At 40.7% G+C, this 22505-nt stretch overlaps 1 long non-coding RNA gene across 1 annotated transcript; it reads left to right on the top strand.

The window, feature by feature from the left end:
• Window positions 1-206: 206 nt before the first annotated feature.
• LOC142742803 (uncharacterized) lies at window positions 207-22311 on the top strand. The gene is made up of 2 exons (XR_012881442.1): window positions 207-311; window positions 21960-22311. It is a non-coding gene; the product is annotated as an uncharacterized LOC142742803 (long non-coding RNA).
• The last annotated feature ends 194 nt before the right edge of the window (window positions 22312-22505 follow it).

The following is a 22505-nucleotide window of genomic DNA, read 5'->3' as shown; positions in this document are numbered from 1 at the left end:
GTGAATGTAAGCTTTCCCATGGATAAACAGTTATTATACATATTAGGACGATTGTCCTTCCCCTTACAGTCGAATCTTTTATAAAATGAACACACGAGCCTCACTATCTTTTGAATTATGACGTAGTTGCTAACAGCGATGCACATTATTTCCGGCTTCCTGTGCTTCATGTGGTCGCATAGCAACGATCGGCTTCCGGCTAAGCAGTGTGTCATGCGCATTGGCGCTTTAGCAATTCCATGCAATTACCAATTGCATGGTCTGATATTGACAGTATACCACTATGGATTTACATACTCCAGTCCTGATTGGTGAGTGGCCCTGAGATCCTAACTTAGACACATGTTTTTGCATGTTTGATTGAATAACAATCAAGCATATATATTTTTATTGTAATGTTTGATTGTGTTTTTAACACTATTTACTTGTCAAAAATACACTCTCACTGTTGACATATTTGATGATCTTTGTTTATTATGTACACTTATGGACTTTAACCCCTTCAGGACTGAGACTGTTTTGGCCTTGAGGACAAAGCCGATTTTTTCAAATCTGACATGTGTTAACTTATGTAGTACTAACTTAGGAATGCTTTTACCTATCCACGTGATTCTGGGATTGTTTTCTCATGACATATTGCACTTTATGTTAGTAAAAAACATTTGGACGATAAATTCAATATTTATGTGTGAAAAACACCAAACTTTTGAGAAAATTTCAAACATTTGAATTTTTCTAAAATTAAATGTATCTGCTTGTAAGACAGACAGTAATACCACACAAAATAGTCACTATTTCATATATACCATATGTGTACTTTATGTTTGCATCGTTTTTTGAACATTCTTTTATTTTTTCAGAACGTTACAAGGCTTAGAACTTTACCAGCAATTTCTCATATTTTTAAGAAAATTTCAAAAGCCTATTTTTTCAGGAACCAGTTCAGTTCTTAAAGAGGCTCTGTCACCAGATTTTGCAACCCCTATCTGCTATTGCAGCAGATAGGCGCTGCAATGTAGATTACAGTAACGTTTTTATTTTTAAAAAACGAGCATTTTTGGCCAAGTTATGACCATTTTTGTAGTTATGCAAATGAGGCTTGCAAAAGTACAACTGGGCGTGTTTACAGTAAAAGTCCAAGTGGGCGTGTATTATGTGTATACATCGGGGCGTGTTTACTACTTTTACTAGCTGGGCGTTCTGACGAGAAGTATCATCCACTTCTCTTCAGAACGCCCAGCTTCTGGCAGATCACGCTGTGACGTCACTTCCCCAGGTCCTGCATCGTGTCAGACGAGCGAGGACACATCGGCACCAGAGGCTACAGTTGATTCTGCAGCAGTATCAGCGTTTGCAGGTAAGTAGCTACATCGACTTACCTGCAAACGCCGATGCTGCTGCAGAATCATCTGTAGCCTCTGGTGCCGATGTGTCCTCGCTCGTCTGACACGATGCAGGACCTGGGAGTGACGTCACAGCGTGATCTCTCGAGAACACGCTGTCTGCACTGCCAGAAGCTGGGCGTTCTGAAGAGAAGTGGATGATACTTCTCGTCAGAACGCCCAGCTAGTAAAAGAAGTAAACACGCCCCGATGTACGCACATAATACACGCCCACTTGGACTTTTACTTTTCAACACGCCCAGTTGTACTTTTGCAAGCCTCATTTGCATAAATAGAAAATGGTCATAACTTGGCCAAAAATGCTCGTTTTTAAAAAATAAAAACGTTACTGTATTCTACATTGCAGCACCTATCTGCTGCAATAGCAGATAGGGGTTGCAAAATCTGGTGACAGAGCCTCTTTAAGTGGCTTTGAGGCCCCTTTATATTAGAAAATCCCCATAAATCACCCCATTTTGAAAACTGCACCCCTCAAAGTATGCAAAACAGCATTCAGAAAGTGTTTTAACCCCATAGGCGTTTCTCAGGAATTAAAGCAATTTAGAGGTGAAATTTACAAAATGAAGCTTTTTTTTGCCAAAAATCATTTGTAATACAGTTTTTTCTGTAACACAGAAGGTTTTACACGAGAAATGCAACTCAATATATATTGCCAGGATTGTGCAGTTTTTAGAAATATCCCGCATGTGGCCCTAGTGTGCTAATGGACTGAAACATAGACGTCAGAAGCAAAGGAACACCTAGTGGATTTTGGGGCCTCCTTTTTTTAAAATATATTTTAGGCACCATGTCAGGTTTGAAGAGGGCTTGTGGTGCCAAAACAGTTAAAAAAAAAAAAAAAGTGGCCTTATGTTTGGAAACTACACCCCTCAATTAATGTATCTAGGGTTGTAGTTAGTGTTTTCACCCTACAGTTTTTTTTTTTGCTAAATGTATTTGAATTAGTCTGTGAAGATGAAAATCTACTTTTTTTCTGAAAAAAACGTAGAAATTTGTAATTTTTACAAGAAATAAAGGAGAAGTAACACCCCAGCATTTGTAAAGCAATTTTTCCTGATTACGGCAATACCCCATATGTGGTAATAAACTGCTTTTTGGACCCACAGCAGGGCTCAGAACAGAAGGAGCGACATTTGGATTTTGGAGCGCTGATTTTGCTGGATTAGTTTTCAGTGCCATGTCGCATTTGCAATGAACTGAAGGGACCAAAACAGTGTAAACCCCCTTAAAGTGACCCCATTTGGGAAACTACACCCCTCATGGAATCTATGTAGGGGTATAGTTATCATTTTAAACCCAACATTTTTTTGCTAAATGTATTTGAATTAGTCTGTGAAGATGAAAATCTACTTATTTTCTGAAAAAACATAGACATTTTAAATTTTTACAAGGAATAAAGGAGAAAAAACACCCCAGCATTTGTAAAGTAATTTCTCCCGATTACGGAAATAATGTGGTAATAAACTGCTTTTTGGACCCACAGCAGGACTTAGAAGGGAAGGAGCGCTATTTGGCTTTTGGAGCTCAAATTTAGCTGAAATGGTTTTCGGGTGCCATGTCGTATTTGCAAAGCCCCTGAGGTACCCAAACAGTGGAAAGCCTCCAAAAGTGACCCCATTTGTGAAACTACACCACTTAAAGGAACAGTGTCATCACAAATAATTTTTTTATATGTTAAAGATGTTAGTGCTTTAACCCCTTCCCGACATTTGCCGTACATGTACGTCATGGAAAGTACTGACTTCCCGCATCTTGCCGTACATGTACGCCAAATGTTTGGGACCGGCTCAGAAGCTGAGCCGGTGCCATCATCACCGGATCTCAGCTGTATCTTACAGCTGACATCCGGCTGTAACGGCGGGGACCGAAATTAGCTTCGATCCCCGCCATTAACCCCTTAAGTGCAGCGCTCAAACGCGATCGCTGCACTTAAGGTGTTTGCAGCTCATCGGAACCCCAGTAATGAAATTGCCGGGGTTCCGGTGGCTGCAATGGCAACCGGAGGCCTAATACTGGCCTCCCGGTCTGCCTAGCACCGAAGCCGGTCAAGATCCGCCCGGCGGCGGAGCCTGATCGGCTTCCGTAGCTGCAGGCAAGATGGCGCCGGGTCAGGAGCTGATCCGGCGTCATCAGCGGTGGAAGTCAGCTGTACTGTACAGCTGACATCCACCTGTAACGGCAGGAACCGGAGCTAGCTCCGATCCCTGCCATTAACCCCTTCGATGCAGCAATCGAAAGCGATTGCTGCATCGTAGCGGTTACTAGCAGATCGCCAGCCCTGACAGGCAATCGGGACTGGCGACTGCTGTTATGGCAACAGGAGACACAATGGTCTCCTGCTCTGCCATTACGGAAGCCGATTTAGGCCCCGCCGGGAGGCGAAGCCTAATCGGCTTGCTGTCAGTGAATGACTGACAGATCTAATACATTGCACTACATAGGTAGTGCAATGTATTAGAAAAAAAAAAATCTGACCGTTGGAACTTCAAGTCCCCTAGTGGGACTTGAGAAAAAGTGTAAAAAAAGTATAAAAAAGTGTAAAAAAAAGTGCACAAAATAAAAGTTTGAAAACAGTAAAAGTTTCAAGTAATCAAATAAAACACAATCCCCCTTTTACTCTTATCAAGTCCTTTATTATTGAAAAATAATAATAAACCATATGTATTTGGTATCGCCACGACCGTAACGACCGGAGGTATCAAAATATGATATTATTTATTGCACGCGGTGAACAGCGTAAAAAAAACCGTAAAAAACGTTACCAGAGTTTCTGTTTTTTGGTCACTTTGCCCTACAAATATTAGAATAAAAAGTGATCAAAAAGTCGCACGTATCCAAAAATGGTACCTATAAAAACTATAGCTCGTCCCGCAAAAAACAAGCCCTCATACACCTCCGTCGACAAAAAAATTAAAAAGTTATGGTTCTCACAACTTGGCGACAGAAAAAATACATTCTTTTTACAAAAGTAATTTTATTGTGCAAAAAGTTGTAAAACATAAAAAAGTCCTATAAAATAGGTATCGCCGGAATCGTACTGACCCGCAGAATAAAGTTAACATGTAATTTATAACGCATGGTGAACGCTGTATAAAAAAAACCCGAAAAAAGCTGTGCCAGAATTGCGTTTTTTTGTTTACCTGGCATCCCAAAAAATAGGATAAAAGGTGATCAAAAAGTCGCATGTACCCCAAAATGGTACCAATAATAACTACAGCTCGTCCCGCAACAAACCAGCCCTCATACCGCTACGTCTATGAAAAATAAAATTAGTTATGGCTCCAATAAGTCAGGAAATAAAAAAATATGCAGTTGTGCCCGAGGGGAACATTTCTTCTGTTTGAAGAGGCGATTTTTCAAGGACCTAAAATTAGGGAACCAGGAAAGGGAGGGCCCAAACATATCCGCTGGAAGCGACGGTGCCCGTATTATACCAGGACAACACTTTCCCAGCAAAATTCCCCAAACTACAAAGGCGCGGAGTGTGGACCAAAAGGGGGATAAGAAATGACACCATTTATCAGTGCGACACCGGCCTGTGCGGAAAGGATTGCTTCACAGCGTAACACACATCTATGGATTATTTTTATATTTTTTTTTTTACCCCATTATTATACCACCTGACTATGCCCCTTATATACTCCGCCCGGCTTACATATGCCCTACATTATAAACGGAAACACCAGTAAGACTCCAAACAAAACTACTACCAAGCAAAATCCACGCTCCAAAAGCCAAATGGCGTTCCCTCCCATCTGAACCCTACAGCGGCCCAAACAGCAGTTTCCTTCCACATATATGGCATCGTCATACCCGGGAGAACCCTTTTAACAATATTTGGGGTGTGTGTCTCCAGTGGCATAAGCTGGGCACGACATATTTGCCACTGAATGGCATATCTAGGGAAAAATATAAATTTTTAATTTGCACCATCCACAGCGCATTCATTTATGGAAAAGATCTGTGGGGTGAAAATGCTCACTACACCCCTTAATAAATGCCTTGAGGGGTGCAGTTTCCATAATGGGGTCACTTCCCAGGGGTTTATTTTTATTATTTCACATCTGAGCCTCTGCAGTTGTGAACCAATACTTTGTAAATCGCCAAATTAGGCCTCAATTTTACATGGTACGCTTTCACTCCTGAGCCTGATCGACTGTCCAGGCAAGAGATTAGGGCCACATGTAGGGTGTTTCTAAAACCAGGAAACCCAGCATAATAATTAGAGAGCTGTCTCGTTATGGTGGCACAAGCTGGGCACCACATATTGTCCACATATCTGTGGAAAAAATCCCATTTTCACTCTGCAACATCGAGTTCACACTAATTTCTACAAAACACCTGCAGGGTTAACATGCTCACTACACCCGTAGGTAAATGCATTGAGGGGTGTAGTTTCCAAAATGGGGTCACTTCTGGGGGGTTTCCACTGTTTTGGGCCCACAGGCACCCAGAAACCAATCCAGAAACATCTGCACTCCAAATGGCGGTCCTTCCCTTCTGAGCCCTGCCGTGTGCCCAAACAGCAGTTTATGACCACATATGGGCTATTGCCGTACTCGGTAGAAATTGCTTAACAAATGTTGGGTTCTTTTTTTCCTTTATTTGTTGCGAAAATGAAAAAATTTGCGCTAAAGCTACGTCTTATTGAAGAAAAAGGATTGTTTTTATTTTCACTGCCCAATTCTAATAAATTCTATGAAACATCTGTGGGGTCAAAATGCTCACTACGCCCCTAGATGAATTCCTCAAGAGGTGTAGTTTCCTAAATGGTGTCACTTTTTGGGCGTTTTCATTGTTTTTTCCGCTCAGGGGCTTTGCAAATGTGACATGGCCGCCGCAAACCATTCCTGCTCAATGTGATCTCCAAAAGCCAAATAGCGCTCTTTCCCTTCTAAGCCAAGCCGTGTCTCCAAACAGCCGTTTATTACCACATGTGGGGCATTGTTTTACTCGGGAGAAATTGCTTTACAAATTTTGTGGTGCTTTTTCTCCTTCAGTCCTTGTGGAAATGAGTAAAAATAAGCTAAACCTACATTTTCTTTGAAAAAATGTTGATTTTTATTTTCAGGGCCTACTTCCAATAATTTCTGCAAAAATCCTGTGGGGTCAAAGAGCTCACTATACCCCTAGATAATTTCCTCAATGGGTGTAGTCTCCAAAATGGGGTCACTTGTGGGGGGTTTCCACTGTTTTGTCTCCTCAGGGACTTCGTAAATGTGACCTGGCCTCCGCAAACCATTCCTGCTCAATGTGATCTCCAAATCCAAATAGCGCTCTTTCCCTTCTCAGCCCTGCCGTGTCTCCAAACAACCGTTTATTACCACATGTGGGGCATTGTTTTACTCGGGAGAGATTGGTTTACAAATTTTACGGTGCTTTTTCTCCTTCAGTCCTTGTGGAAATGAGAAAAAATTAGCTAAACCTACATTTTCTTTGAAAAAATGTAGATTGTCATTTTCAGGGCCTATTTCCAATAATTTATGCAAAAAACCTGTTGGGTCAAAACGCTCACTATACCCCTAGATAATTTCCTCAATGGGCGTAGTTTCCAAAATGGGGTCACCTGTGGGGGGTTTCCACTGTTTTGTCCCCTCAGGGGCTTTGTAAATGTGACATGGCCTCCACAAACCATTCCTGCTAAACTTGAGCTCCAAAAGCCAAATAGCGCTCTTTCCCTTCTCAGCCTCGCCGTGTCTCCAAACAACCGGTTATTACCACATGTGGGGTATTGTTTTACTCGGGAGAAATTGCTTTACAAATTTTACGGTGCTTTTTCTCCTTTAGTCTTTGTGAAAATGAGAAAAAAAATCGCTAAACCTACATTTTCTTTGAAGAAATGTTGATTTTAATTTTCACGGCCTACTTCTAATAATTTCTGTAAAAAAGCTGTGCGGTCAAAATGCTCACTGTACCCCTAGATAATTTCCTTGAGGTGTGTAGTTTCCCAGATGGGGTCACTTTTGGGGGATTTTGACTGTTTTGGCACCGCAAGAGCCCTTCAAACCTGACATGGTGCCTAAAATTTATTCTAACAAAAATAAGGCCCCAAAATCCACCAGGTGCTCCTTTGCTTCTGAGGCTGATGCTTCAGTCCAGTAGCACGCTACGGCCACATGTGGGATATTTCCTAAAACTGCAGAAACTGGGCAACAAATATTGAGTTGCATTTGTCTGGTAAAACCTTCTGTGTTATAAAAAAAATTGTACTAAAAATTTATTTCTGCAAAAAAATATGAAATTTGTAAAATTCACCTCTACATTGCTTTAATTCCTGTGACATGTGTAAAGGGTTAAGACATTTTCTAAATGCTGTTTTGAATACTTTGAGGGGTGAAGTTTTTAAAATGGGGTGACTTTTTGGGGGTTTCTAATATATAAGGCCCTCAAAGCCACTTCACAACTGAACTGGCCCCTGTAAAAATGGCCTTTTGAAATTTTCTTGAAAATGTGAGAAATTGCTGCTAAAGTTCTAAGCCTTGTGAGGTCATAGAAAAATAAAAGGATGTTCAAAAAACGATGCCAATCTAAAGTAGACATATGGGTGATGTTAATTAGCAACAATTTTGGGTGGTATAACTGCCTGTCTTACAAGCAGATACATTTAAATTGAGAAAAATGCTAATTTTTGCAATTTTTCGCTAAATTTTGGTGTTTTTCACAATTAAATACTGAACATATCGAGCAAATTTTGCCAGTAACATAAAGTCCAATGTGTCACGAGAAAACAATCTCAGAATCGCTTGGATAGGTGAAAGCATTCCGGAGTTATTACCACATAAAGTGACACATGTCAGATTTGAAAAATGAGGCTCGGTCAGGAAGGTCAAAAGTGGCTAAAGAGGGAAGGGGTTAATAAAAACGTTTATTTTCATTTGTGTGTTTGTGTTTTACTGTTTCTTATTTTTACACTTTTTCTTCCCTATGGAATCTATCTAGGGGTATAGTGAGCATTTTTACCCCACAGGTCTTTTGCAGAATTTATTAGAATTAGGCTGTGACAATGAATATCAACATTATTTCCAATAAAATGTAAAAATGTTTAATTTTCACAAAGAATAAAGGAGGAAAAAACACGCCAACATCTGTAAAGTAATTTCTCCCGAGTACGGCAATACCCCACATGTGGTCATAAATATTTTTTTATTATAAATTATAGAGATGAGCGAACCGGGACAACCGAACCCGGTTTCGGTCCGAACTTCCGGAAAAGTTCGGTTCGCAGCGAATCCGAACTTCACCGGGTTCGGCCGAACCCGTTTTGACCGAACCCGGTCAAAAACATTATACAAATCGGCAGCCACTTATCTCCATCAATCACTGATAGAGAAAAGAGGCTGCTGATTAAAAATAAAATAAAAAGCATTTCATACGTACCCGGTCGTTGTCTTGGTGACGAGTTCCTCTTCTTCCTCCAGTCCGACCTTTTCTGACGCGGCAGCCTGTGATTGGCTGCAGAGGCCTCTGCAGCCTGTGATTGGCTGCAGAGGCTGCGGCAGCCTGTGATTGGCTGCAGCGCTCACATGGGCTGCATCGTCATCAAGGAATGTCGGGCCGGATGTCGAGAGGGACGCGTCACCAAGGCAACGGCCAGGAGACCGGACTGGAGGAAGCAGGGAGTTCCCGGTAAGTATGAACGTCTTTTTTTTTACAGGTACTGTGGTCGGTAGTCACTGTCCAGGGTACTGAAACAGTTACTGCCGATCAGTTAACTCTTTCAGCACCCTGGACAGTGACTATTTAGGGTATGTGCACACACACTAATTACGTCCGTAATTGACGGACGTATTTCGGCCGCAAGTACCGGACCGAACACAGTGCAGGGAGCCGGGCTCCTAGCATCATAGTTATGTACGATGCTAGGAGTCCCTGCCTCTCTGCAGGACAACTGTCCCGTACTGTAATCATGTTTTCAGTACCGGACAGTAGTTCCACGGAGAGGCAGGGACTCCTAGCATCGTACATAAATATGATGCTAGGAGCCCGGCTCCCTGCACTGTGTTCGGTCCGGTACTTGCGGCCGAAATACGTCCGTCAATTACGGACGTAATTAGTGTGTGTGCACATACCCTCACTGACGTCGCCTAGCAACGCTGCCGTAATGACGGGTGCACACATGTAGCCACCCGTCATTACGGGGCCTCATGCACACGACCATAAAAACACCCGTTATCACGGGTCGTAATTACGACCCGAAATAGCGGGCCCATAGACTTCTGTTAGCCACGGGTACCTTCCCGTTTTCTCACGGGAAGGTGCCCGTGCCGTTAAAAAGATAGAACATGTTCTATTTTTTTATTTTACGGGCCGTGCTCGTAATTACGACTCGTAATTACGAGCACGGCCGGCTGGCCACGGGCAGCCGGCCGCTTTTGCGAACCGTGCTGTCATTATAATTATAGCAGCACGGCCCGTAAAATAGAACAATAGAACATGTTCTATTTTTTTAACGGCACGGGCACCTTCCCGTGAGAAAACGGAAAGGTACCAGTGGGTAACAGAAGTCTATGAGCCCGTTATTGCGGGTTGTAATTACGACCCGCAATAACGGGTGTTTTTACGGTCGTGTGCATAATGGGAGCACGGCTCGGAAAAACGAACGGCTGCCCGTGCTCATCTCCTGAAATACTCTGTGCTGCCTTAAACTCTGTGGACAGGTCAGGATCCTGTTTCTTTTAAATGCTGCTAGGGAACCCGCTCGATCTACTATATAAGGCTACGCTACAGTGCAGCATTTAAAAGAAACAGGATCCTGACCTGTCCACAGAGTTTAAGGCAGCACAGAGTATTTCAGGAGATGAGCGTGCAGATTCAGTGCTGCTGTGAACTCTGCTCTTACCATTACGTAGCTCTGTCTGTTACCTCTCCTCCACTCCTGTCCTCAAGAACACCTTCACATGATTGGCAAGTCACCACGTAATGGTAAGAGCAGAGTTCACAGCAGCACAGAGTATTTCAGGAGATGAGCGTGCGGATCTTGTGCGTGGTGGTGACTTGCCAATCATGTGAACGTGTTATAGAGGACAGGAGTGGAGGAGATGTAACAGACTGAGCTACGTAATGGTAAGAACAGAGTTCACAGCAGCACGGAGTATTTCAGGAGAGGAGCGTGCAGATTCAGTGCTGCTGTGAACTCTGCTCTTACCATTACGTAGCTCAGTCTGTTACCTCTCCTCGACTCCTGTCCTCAATAACACCTTCACATGATTGGCAAGTCACCACCCCGCACAAGATCCGCACGCTCATCTCCTGAAATACTCTGTGCTGCTGTGAACTCTGCTCTTACCATTACGTGGTGACTTGCCAATCATGTGAAGGTGTTCTGGAGGACAGGAGTGGAGGAGAGGTAACAGACTGAGAGCTACGTAATGGTAAGAGCAGAGTTCACAGCAGCACTGAATCTGCACGCTCATCTCCTGAAATACTCTGTGCTGCCTTAAACTCTATGGACAGGTCAGGATCCTGTTTCTTTTAAATGCTGCACTGTAGCGCAGCCTTATATAGTGGATCGAGCGGGTTCCCCAGCGGCATTTAAAAGAAACCGTGTTTGTGTATGTGTGTGTTTGTGTATATATGTGTGTTTGGGTATGTGACTTTGTCTGTTTTTGTTTTTATATGGGTGTTTGTGTATATGTGTTTGTGTATATGTTTTTGTATATATGGGTGTATTTGTGTATATGTTTGTGTGTAGATGTTTGTGTGTGTTTTTGTATATGTGTGTGTTTGTGTATATGGGTGTGTGTTTGTGTGTATATATGGGTGTGTTTGTGTATATGTGTTTGTGTATATGTGTTTGTGTATATGTGTGTATAACTGTGTGTGTGTGTGTGTTTGGATATGTGTGTTTTTGTTTGTATATGTGTGAGTTCGTGTATATGTGTGTGTGTTTGTCTGTTTATGTGTGTGTGTGTATATCTTGTTGTGTTTGTGTATATATGTGTGTGTCTGTGTATGGTTGTTTGTTTGTTTGTGTGTGCGTGTATATATGTGTGTAGGTGAGTAGAAGTATTGGTATTGTTCACATTGATAACTGTTTTTTTATGTTGTTGCAGATTTTGATGTACCGATTGGACTACGTCTTCGATTCGTTGGACTACTGCGTAGATCTACGTTTTTTTCAAATTTTAATAAAATGGTTAACGAGGGTTTTGTTGGGGATTTCTTATTTCAATAAAAAAGAATTGTCTTTGTGTTTTTTTTTTAAACTTTATTAGTGCCTAGATAATGGCAGTTGGCTGATTGACAGCATCCATTATTAAGGCGGTACTTAGTGTTAGCCGGTGCAGAAGCTAGCACTAACCACCCATTATTACCCCGGTACCAACCACCACCAGGGGTGCCGGGAAGAGCTTGGTACGATCCAGTACCCGACCATCTGTTGTGATGGTCGGGTACTGGGGCGGCCGTAGGCTGGTATTATGAGGCTGGGAAGGGCCAAAATCAGTGGACCTTCCCACCCTTGTAATGCTAGGCTGCTGCTGCTGTGTTGTATCGGGCTGGTTATAAAAATGGGGGGGACCCCCACGTCGTTTTTTTTTTTTGAATTTAACAAATTTAGCAATAGACGGGTCCCCCACATTTTTAATAACCAGCCATATACAAGGCCGCAGCAGTCTGGCATTACATGGGTGGGAAGGGCCACTGGTTTTGTCCATTCCCAGGCTAATAACACTGTGTTGTATGTGGCTGGTTATGATAAATTGGGTGGAACCCCATGTCTTTTTAAAAAAATAAATAAAAAATAAGTAAATAATTAAAAAAAATGACGTGGGGTCCCCCCCACTTTTATAACCAGCCAGATACAACACAGCAGCAGCAGCCTAGCATTACAAGGGTGGGAAGGTCCACTGTTTTTGGCCCTTCCCAGCCTCATAATACCAGCCTGCGGCCGCCCCAGACCCCGACCATCACAACAGATGGTCGGGTACTGGATCGTACCTGGCTCTTCCCGGCACCCCTGGTGGTGGTGGGTACCGGGGTAATAATGGTGGTTAGTGTTAGCCTCTGCACCGGCTAACACTAAGCCTTGCCTTAGTAATGGATGTTGTCACTCAGACAGCGGCCATTACTAAAGTGGTAGTAATAAAATTTGAAAAGAAAAAGACAAAGATATAGATAAAATATTTTATTGAAATAAAGCACCCCCAACACAACCCTCATTAACCATTTTATTGTAGAAAAAAAAACGTCATCTAAGTAGTCCTCGAAACCGACGTAGTCCAAACACCAAACCTGTAAAAAAATTAAAAAAAATGAAATAAAACATGTCGTAGGCTTAGATTCAGTTTAATGTGTGATACTGACTGTTATACCATGTATAGAAGCCTGCCGTGAAGTTGACTTAGATACAGGGCGCCAGCAGACAGTATCATACATGGCCATACATACATATATACAAACATACATACAAGCATGCACATATATACATGCAAATATACATACATGCAAACATACACACATATATACATGCAAACTATCATACATACATACATACATGCATACACACACACATGAAAACATACATCAAAAATAGGAGATGGGTTGGATCCAGCGCTTGGGTAGAGGTAAAATGGAAGGGATTTCCAAGTTTAATGAAATAATATTAAAAGGTCCATTGTAGTAAGGTCCTGGTGTGTGGGTAATAAGAGGATGATCCTGCAGAAGCCTACGCGTTTCGGACGGTGTCCACGTCCTTAGTCTTGGCTGTAGTGTATACATATATACAAACATACATACAAGCATGCACATATATACATGCAAATATACATACATGCAAACATACACACATATATACATGCAAACTATCATACATACATACATACATGCATACACACACACATGAAAACATACATACATACAAACAAACATGCAAAGATACATACATATATACAAGCATGCACAAATGCACACACACATGAAAACATACATACATGCAAACAAATACATGCAAACATAATTACATACATGCACATATATATAAACATACATGCAAACATACATGCAAAAATAAAAACATGCAAACATACATACATGCACATATATACATACATACATGACAACATACATACATGCAAACATACATACATACATGCAAACATACATACACACATGCAAACATATATACATGCAAATATACATACAAACATGCACATGTATACATACATGCCAACATACATGCAAACATACATGCACATATATACATACATACATACATACATGACAACATACATGCATGCAAATATATACATGCAAATATACATACATACACACATGCACATATATACATGCCAACATACATGCACATATATACATACATGACAACATACATACATACATACATACATACATGACAACATACATACATACATACATACATATATATATACACACATGCAAATATACATACAAACATGCATACATACATACATGCAAACATACATTCATGCAAACACACATACATGCAAACATACATACATACATTCATGCAAACATACATACATACATATATACATACACACATGCACATATATACATACATACATGACAACATACATACATACATACATACATACATGACAACATACATGCAAAAATACATACATGCAAACATACACACATGCAAACATACATACATACATGCAAATATATACATACATGCCAACATACATGCACAGATATACATACATACATACATACATACATGACAACATACATACATGCCAACATACATACATACATACATACATACATACATACATGCATGCCAACATACATACATGCCAAAAAAAAAAATTATACGTTCATACTTACTTTCCTCCTGTCCGGCCTCCAGCGATGACGTTTCATCCATGTCGCCGCTGCAGCCTGTGATTGGCTGCAGAGGCGGTCACGTGGGATGAAGCGTCATCCTGACGTAAGTGACCGCCACTACAGCCTGTGATTGGCTGCAGCGGCGAAAGGGATGAAACGTCATCGCTGGAGGCCGGACAGGAGGAAAGTAAGTACGAACGTATAATTTTTATTTTTTTATTACATTTAAATTGTATTTTCCGCCAGCCGAGCATGTACTGTCAAGGCTGCTGAAAGAGTTAGTGCAGCCCATTAACTCTATCAGCACCCTCGACAGTAGCATGCTCGGCGCAAGGAAGTGACAGGTTCGGTCAGAACTAGTTCGGTCCGAACCGAACTTTTTTGTGAAATTCTGCGAACTAGTCGAACCGAACTTTTGATAAGTTCGCTCATCTCTAATAAATTAATTAACACTTTCAGGACTGATTCATTTTTTGCTTTTTTATTTTTATTTTTTACTCCCCTTCTTCCAAGAGCCATAACTTTTTTATTTTTCCGTCAATGGGGTGGTGTGAGAGCTTATTTCCTGCGTGAGGAGTTGTATTTTCTATTGACACCATTTAAAGTACCATTTAATGTACTGGGAAACTGAAATAAAAGTATTTGCAGGCTGAAACTGGAAAAAACTGTGATTCCTCCACAGTTTTTTGGGTTTAGTTTTTATGGATTTCACCGTGCGGTAAAAGCGACAACTTAATTTCTTTCTAAAACTTAATACGATTACGGTGATATCAAATTTATATTGCTTTTTTAATATTTTACTACTTTTACAAAGTAGAAACTATTTGTTAAAAAAAACCTTTTTGTTTCACCATATTCTGAGAGGCATAACTTTATTTATTTTTTGGTTGATTGAGAGGTGTGAGGGCTTATTTTTTGCGGGACAAGCTGTAGTTTTTATTGGTACTATTTTTGGTACATACAACTTTTTGAGCACTTTTTATTAAAACATTTTTAGAGTTAAGGTGACAAAGAAACAGTGATTTTGGCGTTTTTAATTCTTTATTATTTACGGCGTTCACCGTGCCAGTTAAATAATGGTATAATGTAATAGTTCGTACTATTACAGATGCAGCGATACCAATTTTGTGTATTTTTTTAATTTTGTACATTGGGAAAAGGTTTTTCTTTTGGACTTGAAATATTTATTTAATTTTTTTCACTAATAACTTTATTTATTTATTTTGTACACATTTTATTAGTCCCCCAGGGCACTTTTTACATAGTTATTACATAGTTAGTACGGCTGAAAAAAGACACATGTCATCAAGTTCAACCAAGGGACGGGAAAAGGGAAGGAAAAATTTCTACACATAGGAGCTAATATTTTTTTGTTCTAGGAAATTATCTAACCCTTTTTTAAAGCCATCTACTGTCCCTGCTGTGACCAGCTCCTGCGGTCGGCTATTCCATAGATTCACAGTTCTCACAGTAAAGAAGCCTTGTCGCCTCTGCAGCTTGAACCTTTTTTTCTCCAGACGGAGGGAGTGGACGTAAACTGCTGTTTGGGCACGCTATAGGGTTTAGAAGGGATGGAGCGCCATTTTGCTTTTGGAGTGCAGATTTTGCTTGGTAATAGTTCTGTTTGGGGTTTTACTTGTATTTCAGTTTATAATGTGGGGACATATGTAATTTGTGCAGAGTACATCAGGGCATAATAAGAGGGTATAATAATGGGTTAAATAAATAATAATCCGCAGATGTGTGGCCGGTGTCGCACTGATAAATGGTGCCCAATCTTATCTGCTTTTAGAACACTCTGCACATTTTGCATCACCATATTCTGAGAGCCAGAATTTTTAATTTTTTTCTTCACCGGAGCTTTGTGAGGGCTTATTTGTTGTGGGACAATCTGTTGTTTTCATTGGTACCATTTTTGGGTACGTGCGATTTTTTTGATCACTTTTTATTCCATTTTCTGGCAAGCAATGTGACCAAAAACCAGCCATTCTGACAAGGTTTTTTATTATTTTTTTTTACAGCTTTCACCCTGGGCTATAAGTGACATTTTACTTTATTCTGCGGGTCGGTAGAATTACGGCGATACCATATGTATATAGTTTTTTTTACGTTTTGCAGCGTTTGCACAATAAAATCACTTTTTTATAAAATAATTAATTTTTTGTGTCACCATATTCTGAGAGCCATAACTTATTTTATTTTTCAGTCAAAAAAGCTGTGTAAGGGCTTGTTTTTTGCGGGACGGGTTGTAGTTTTTATTGGTACTATTTTGGGGTACCTGCAACTTTTTCAACACTTTTTATTGTATATTTTGGGAGGGGTGGTGACCAAAAAAAATTGTAATTCTGGCATTGTTCTTTACTTATTTTTTTTGCAGTGTTCACCATGCAAAAAATAACATTATAGTTTCATAGTATAGGTCGTTTTGAACGTGGTGATACCAAATATGTGTACTTTTTTAACGTGTTTATTTTTTTCCTATAATAAAAGTCTTATTATAGGAAAAAAAAGCACTTTTTGTTTATGTAACTTATAACTTTTATTTTTAAACTTTTATAAAACATTTTTATTATCTTTATTTTACTTATTTTACAGGCAAGGCAGAGGGTTGAATCCAGCGATGTAGAGGATAAAATGGAAACTTTCCAAGTTTACTGAGTATCAAAGTTAAAACAGGGTCCAGAGGAAGGAATCCTGGTGTGCAGGTAGGAGAGTGTCTCGGTCCAGTCTTGGGGCCTACGCGTTTCAGACGTTGTGCACGTCCTTAATCATGGCTATTATAGCCATGATTAAGGACGTGCACAACGTCTGAAACGCGTAGGCCCCAAGACTGGACCGAGACACTCTCCTACCTGCACACCAGGATTCCTTCCTCTGGACCCTGTTTTAACTTTGATACTCAGTAAACTTGGAAAGTTTCCATTTTATCCTCTACATCGCTGGATTCAACCCTCTGCCTTGCCTGTCCTCATCCATCGTGTGCCGACACGAGATTCCGTGCGATGTCCACGACACACATGCCAAGTGTCAGGTGAGCTGGAGGATCCCTCCCATATCTCCTGTGTTTACTTATTTTACTTGTCCCACTAGGTGACATTTAGACTTGCAGCTCTGATCGCTACTAGAGTACATTACACTACACACGTAATGTAATGTATTCTTAGGCTGGGTTCACACGACCTATTTTCAGACGTAAACGAGGCGTATTATGCCTCGTTTTACGTCTGAAAATACGGCTCCAATACGTCGGCAAACATCTGCCCATTCATTTGAATGGGTTTGCCTTCGTACTGTGCCGACGACCTGTCATTTACGCGTCGTCATTTGACAGCTGTCAAACGACGACGCGTAAATTGACTGCCTCGGCAAAGAAGTGCAGGACACTTCATTGCAACGTAATTTGAGCCGTTCGTCATTGCATTCAATGAAGAGCAGCTCAAGATTACGAGCGTCAAAGACGCCTCGCATAATACGAGGAGGAGCTTTTACGTCTGAAATGACACAGCTGTTTTCTCCTGAAAACAGTCTGTCATTTCAGACGTAAAAGGAAGCTAGCGTGTGAACATACCCTAACTGTCATTGTGACGTGACAGTCACTCTGACAGGAAGCCTATGAGGACCAGCCGCTGATCAGCAACAAGGAATGCAGGGCACACGCCCTGCACAGTTAACCGCCGCTGCGGTGTAGCACCACGCGCCGGTTAACTGTCAAAGTGCGCGAAGTTACTGCTCACCTTGATGTGCAGTTACGTCAAGGTGCGGGAAGGGGTTAAACTTTTACAATGTTTTATTGATTGTTCATTATGTAAATTATACACATGCTTTATATATCACTGATATCAATGCATCACTATGCTTGAAAAAGGTCCTAAAGTTGGACAGAAACATTGCATCTGCTTGTTGATTGAAATAAACCACACTTTTTTCTACATTGGAGTGCCGCAGGATTTCTTTGTATATATCTCGCAGTCCTTGGATCGGGATTACCTGCTGGACACCCATACCCATTCTGGAATTTGCTTTTGAGTGCTGCTATTTTCTATTGAGATATATATATATATATATATATATATATATATATATATATATATATATATACATATGTATATGTATATATATATATATATATATATATATATATACAGTCCAGATACAGATGAACACAGCACTCCAATACTTCCAGAAATCAGGCCATGTGCTCGTTACCAGGGGATGAATCAATTCCCCAATGTAAAATAGAGAAAAACATAGCACACAGTAACGGCACCAGGACTTCAAGGCAGATGAAAGCAGGGTGGATTTATTCACCTCAAGTAAGCAACCTTTCGGTTCAACAGGAACCTTTCTCAATTATTTATTTCTCTCTCTCTCTCTCTTTCTCTCTCTCTCTCTCTCTCTCTCTCTCATTAAGTTATAAAAAAAACTTTTCCGATTTTCCCTCAAGCATCCGTAAAAACTGTTACAATATAACATTATTTAGCCCGCACATGGAACGCTGTAAAAAACCCAAGAAATAAAAAAAAGCCAGAATTGCTGTTTTTTGGTTGCCTTAGCTCCCCAAAAAAATGGAATAAAAAGTGAGCAAGAAGTCACATGTAGCCCATAATGGTACAAAAAATAAATACAGCTCGTCCCGCAAAAAAATAAGCCTCCTCAATTGACACCAAAAAAGAAAAAGTTATGGCTTTGTTATTTTTAACAAATAGTTTTTTCTCTGTAAAAGTGGTAAAACAAAAAAAAAATATATATAAATTTGATATCACTGTAATCGTATCAACCTGTAGAAGAAAGTTAACATGTCGTTTTTAGCACACGATGAACGCCATAAAAACGAAACCCAAAAAACAATGGCAGAATTATGGTTTTTCGCCCATTTTACCCAACAAATATTTTTTTCTCAGTTTCCCAATACATTATATGGTACATTAAATGGGGCCATGAAAAACGAAAGCTCCTCCTGCAAAAAACAAGCATTCATATGGCTACGTTGATGGAAAAACCACCGTAAAAAGGAGTATTGGTGGTCATTAAGAGGTTAGAGGCCATGTATTTTTGTCTTTGCAACCTGCAGAGGATTTTCTTTTTTTTTTGGGGGGGGGGGGGGGCATTTCACTTTTTGCCTTAGGCAGCATAGGTGCACCCCGGATCATGTCACAAAGTTTTTTTGAATACAGATAAAAAATAGTATGGCTTAGTGACTACTAACATTACCCCTGTATTCAGGAGGAACTTCCAAATGTAGAACTAATAATACCATAAAATACACTAACAGAAATGAGGCCTTACTATAAAGTCAGCTTTATAGAGTGACTAGAAAACCACACATTTCTATATATCACATACATGAGAAGAGTTGTGGTATCTGTCATGTGACATGATAGGAAATACTGAGGTGGGGCAAGTGCTATATGTCACATCTCCTCTTCACAATCCCTCAGACTCCTGATGATACAACTTGCACTACACACAATACAACATGATGTGGACTAACAGCAGAACCGTCCTTCCAGGCCTCTTACTACTTAGGCCTCATGCACACGACCGTGTTTTTGCGTCCGCAATTCCCCCGAAAATCCACGGGAGAATTGCGGCCCCATTCTTTTCTATGGGGCCGTGCACACGACCGTAGTTTTTGCGGTCCGTGCACGGCCCGGGAGCCCGGACCGCAGAAAGTACGGCCATGTCTTATTACGGTCCGGAGTTGCGGTCCGGGCTCATTGAAAACAATGGCCGCGGCCATGTGCATGTGCGGGCGGCCTGCGGCTGACAGTCCGCTGACAGTCCGCAGCCGGCCGACCCGAAAATCACGGCCGTGCACACGGCTACGGTCGGGCTACGGTCGTGTGCATGAGGCCTTACTCTTATTATAGGTGAGGATGATTTTTACTATTTACTGGAAATGATACAAGGTTATTCCCAAATCACAAAGTCAAAGCATATCATTAGAATATGCCATCACTTCGTGTCTCCCATGCGTTAGCGCTGTGCTCCTTTCTCAAATGTCCTCTGTACAGCGGCGGTCTTGGACACCATTCAAATGAATGGGACTGTACTGCAGTTCCCTGCACAGCTCTGCAAGGAAAACCAGTGAAGAGAATGCAGCACTAAACCAGTGTTCTGGCCTCTTCATGTTTAGAATTGTTGGGGGTCCTGGAGTCATATACTAGTGAATTGCCACCTCATTAGTGTGATGGAAATAACCCTTCAAACTTTGATACATAATATATGGCTATATACGATATCATGAAAGGTTAGGTAAGGGAGAAGAGGGAAAAAAGCGGAGCAAGACTGTTATTATGTTTATAGTGAGGTTGCCTTCAATTGTTAGTGTTGATACCGACAATTTAGTAGGGAAAGAAATTCCAATGCAATGTCCACTTAAATTGCTATGGAAAATTACCCAAAAATATCTGTGTCATTTATGTATAGATATTGTTTATTGAGTAATTTTTATTTATTTTTGTTTTACTCTTAATATTTAAACAAGAGTGGTTGTTGTTTTTTTTTGTTTGTTTGTTTTTTATATATTGTACTGTCAATTCCTAGTGATTCAAGGCACTCTTCTGTGTAACAGGCTGTGTCTATATCACCAGGACTAGAGAGGGAGTGCTCAGTAAGTTGAAATAGTATTTTTTGTATTTATGATTTTCATTTTTTTTATATATTTATTTTTATTTTAATTTATTTTTATTTGTAATTCTTGACAAAAGACCATATCAAATTGCCATCCAAGGACCGAGAACAATGCTCAGACCTGGAAGCAAAATAGAGCACTAAGGCGATGTCTCGCAAGTGTGCTGCACAGATTCCCAGGTTATACCATGATAGTGGACCGGAGCTGCAGCATAATATAGTTATAATTGAGTGTCGGCAGTGAAATTCTCACTGCGATACTATGTTGAGGCTCTCCTCCTGACAGCAGGCGCAAAGCCACGAGTGCGTCCTAGATAGTTAGTTATCAGCGTCTCGGTCTCCCAGGTTATTTCCCTGATAGTAGACCGGAAAAATGTTGTTGTATCCAAGTGTCAGCAGTGAGTTCTCACTGCGACACTATGCAGAGGCTCTCCTCCTGACAGCAGGAGCAGAGCCACGAGTGCGTCCTAGATTATTGGATACCAGCGTCTCCGTCTCCCAGGTTACCCTGATAATGGGCTAGGCAGCAGCACAAAGTTGTTATGACTTGGTGTCAGCAGTGAATTCTCACTGCGACACTATGCAGAGGCTTCTTTCCTGACAGCAGGAGCAGAGACTCGAGTGCGTCCTGGATTGCTCTCAGGTTACCCTGCTAATGGGCCACTCTTGTTTAAATATTAAGAGTAAAACAAAAAGAAATAAAAATGACTCAAAATTACTCAATAAACAATATCTATACATAAATGACACAGATATTTTTTGGGTAATTTTCCATAGCAATTTAAGGGGACATTGCATTGGAATTTCTTTCCCTACTAAATTGTCGGTATCAACACTAACAATTGAAGGCGACCTCACTATAAACATAATAACAGTCTTGCTCCACTTTTTTCCCTCTTCTCCCTTACCTAAACTTTCGTGATTTACACTGGTGGTGTACACCTGAGCAAGAACTGATATTACAAAAAATAATAATAGGAGGGTCTCTCCTTTCTTTTTTTATATACGATATCATGTATTTTACCAAATACCACATGGAATTAGTACAAATAATAATATAAGAAACAAGGACATACAATGAATTATAAACATTAATCTTTCTTGTGTTTCCAGATGTGCAGTCAGATCCTCAGGTGTCTCAGGATCCTTATCTTCACGCTACAGAAGACCAAGATATCACCCTGAAATGTACTCACAAAATATCAACTTACCGGATTCTGATCTGGTACAAGCAAATCCCTGGACTCGGACTAGAGATCTGTAATTATGGTGTGGGCACCGCTAGTAATCCGAACTCCAGATACTCAATGTCTATAGAGAGAAGTTCTCTCACTACCCAGCTTCATATAAAGAGTGTGAAGGGAGAAGACACAGCTGTGTATTACTGTGCAGTGAGTGACACAGTGACACTGACACCCTGCAGCTATGTACAAGAATCAACCACAATACATATGATCTGAGCATAGCCTAAAGTTTCCCTGTACCTATGTCGGAGATTTACACAGCAAATTAAAGGTGCTATCCGGGATGTAAAAATATTTTATTAGGGGCTAGAAATTAAATAACTAAATGAAAAAAGCAATACTTACTCTCTGAGCTCTCTGATTGGCTGCAGCAGTCACATGCTACGTGCATGTAAACACCGGGAGTACCGCCTGA

This window comes from Rhinoderma darwinii, chromosome 1 (genome assembly GCF_050947455.1).
Source record: "Rhinoderma darwinii isolate aRhiDar2 chromosome 1, aRhiDar2.hap1, whole genome shotgun sequence".
Taxonomy (NCBI): domain Eukaryota; kingdom Metazoa; phylum Chordata; class Amphibia; order Anura; family Rhinodermatidae; genus Rhinoderma; species Rhinoderma darwinii.
This window is presented reverse-complemented; position numbering and strand designations above follow the sequence as displayed.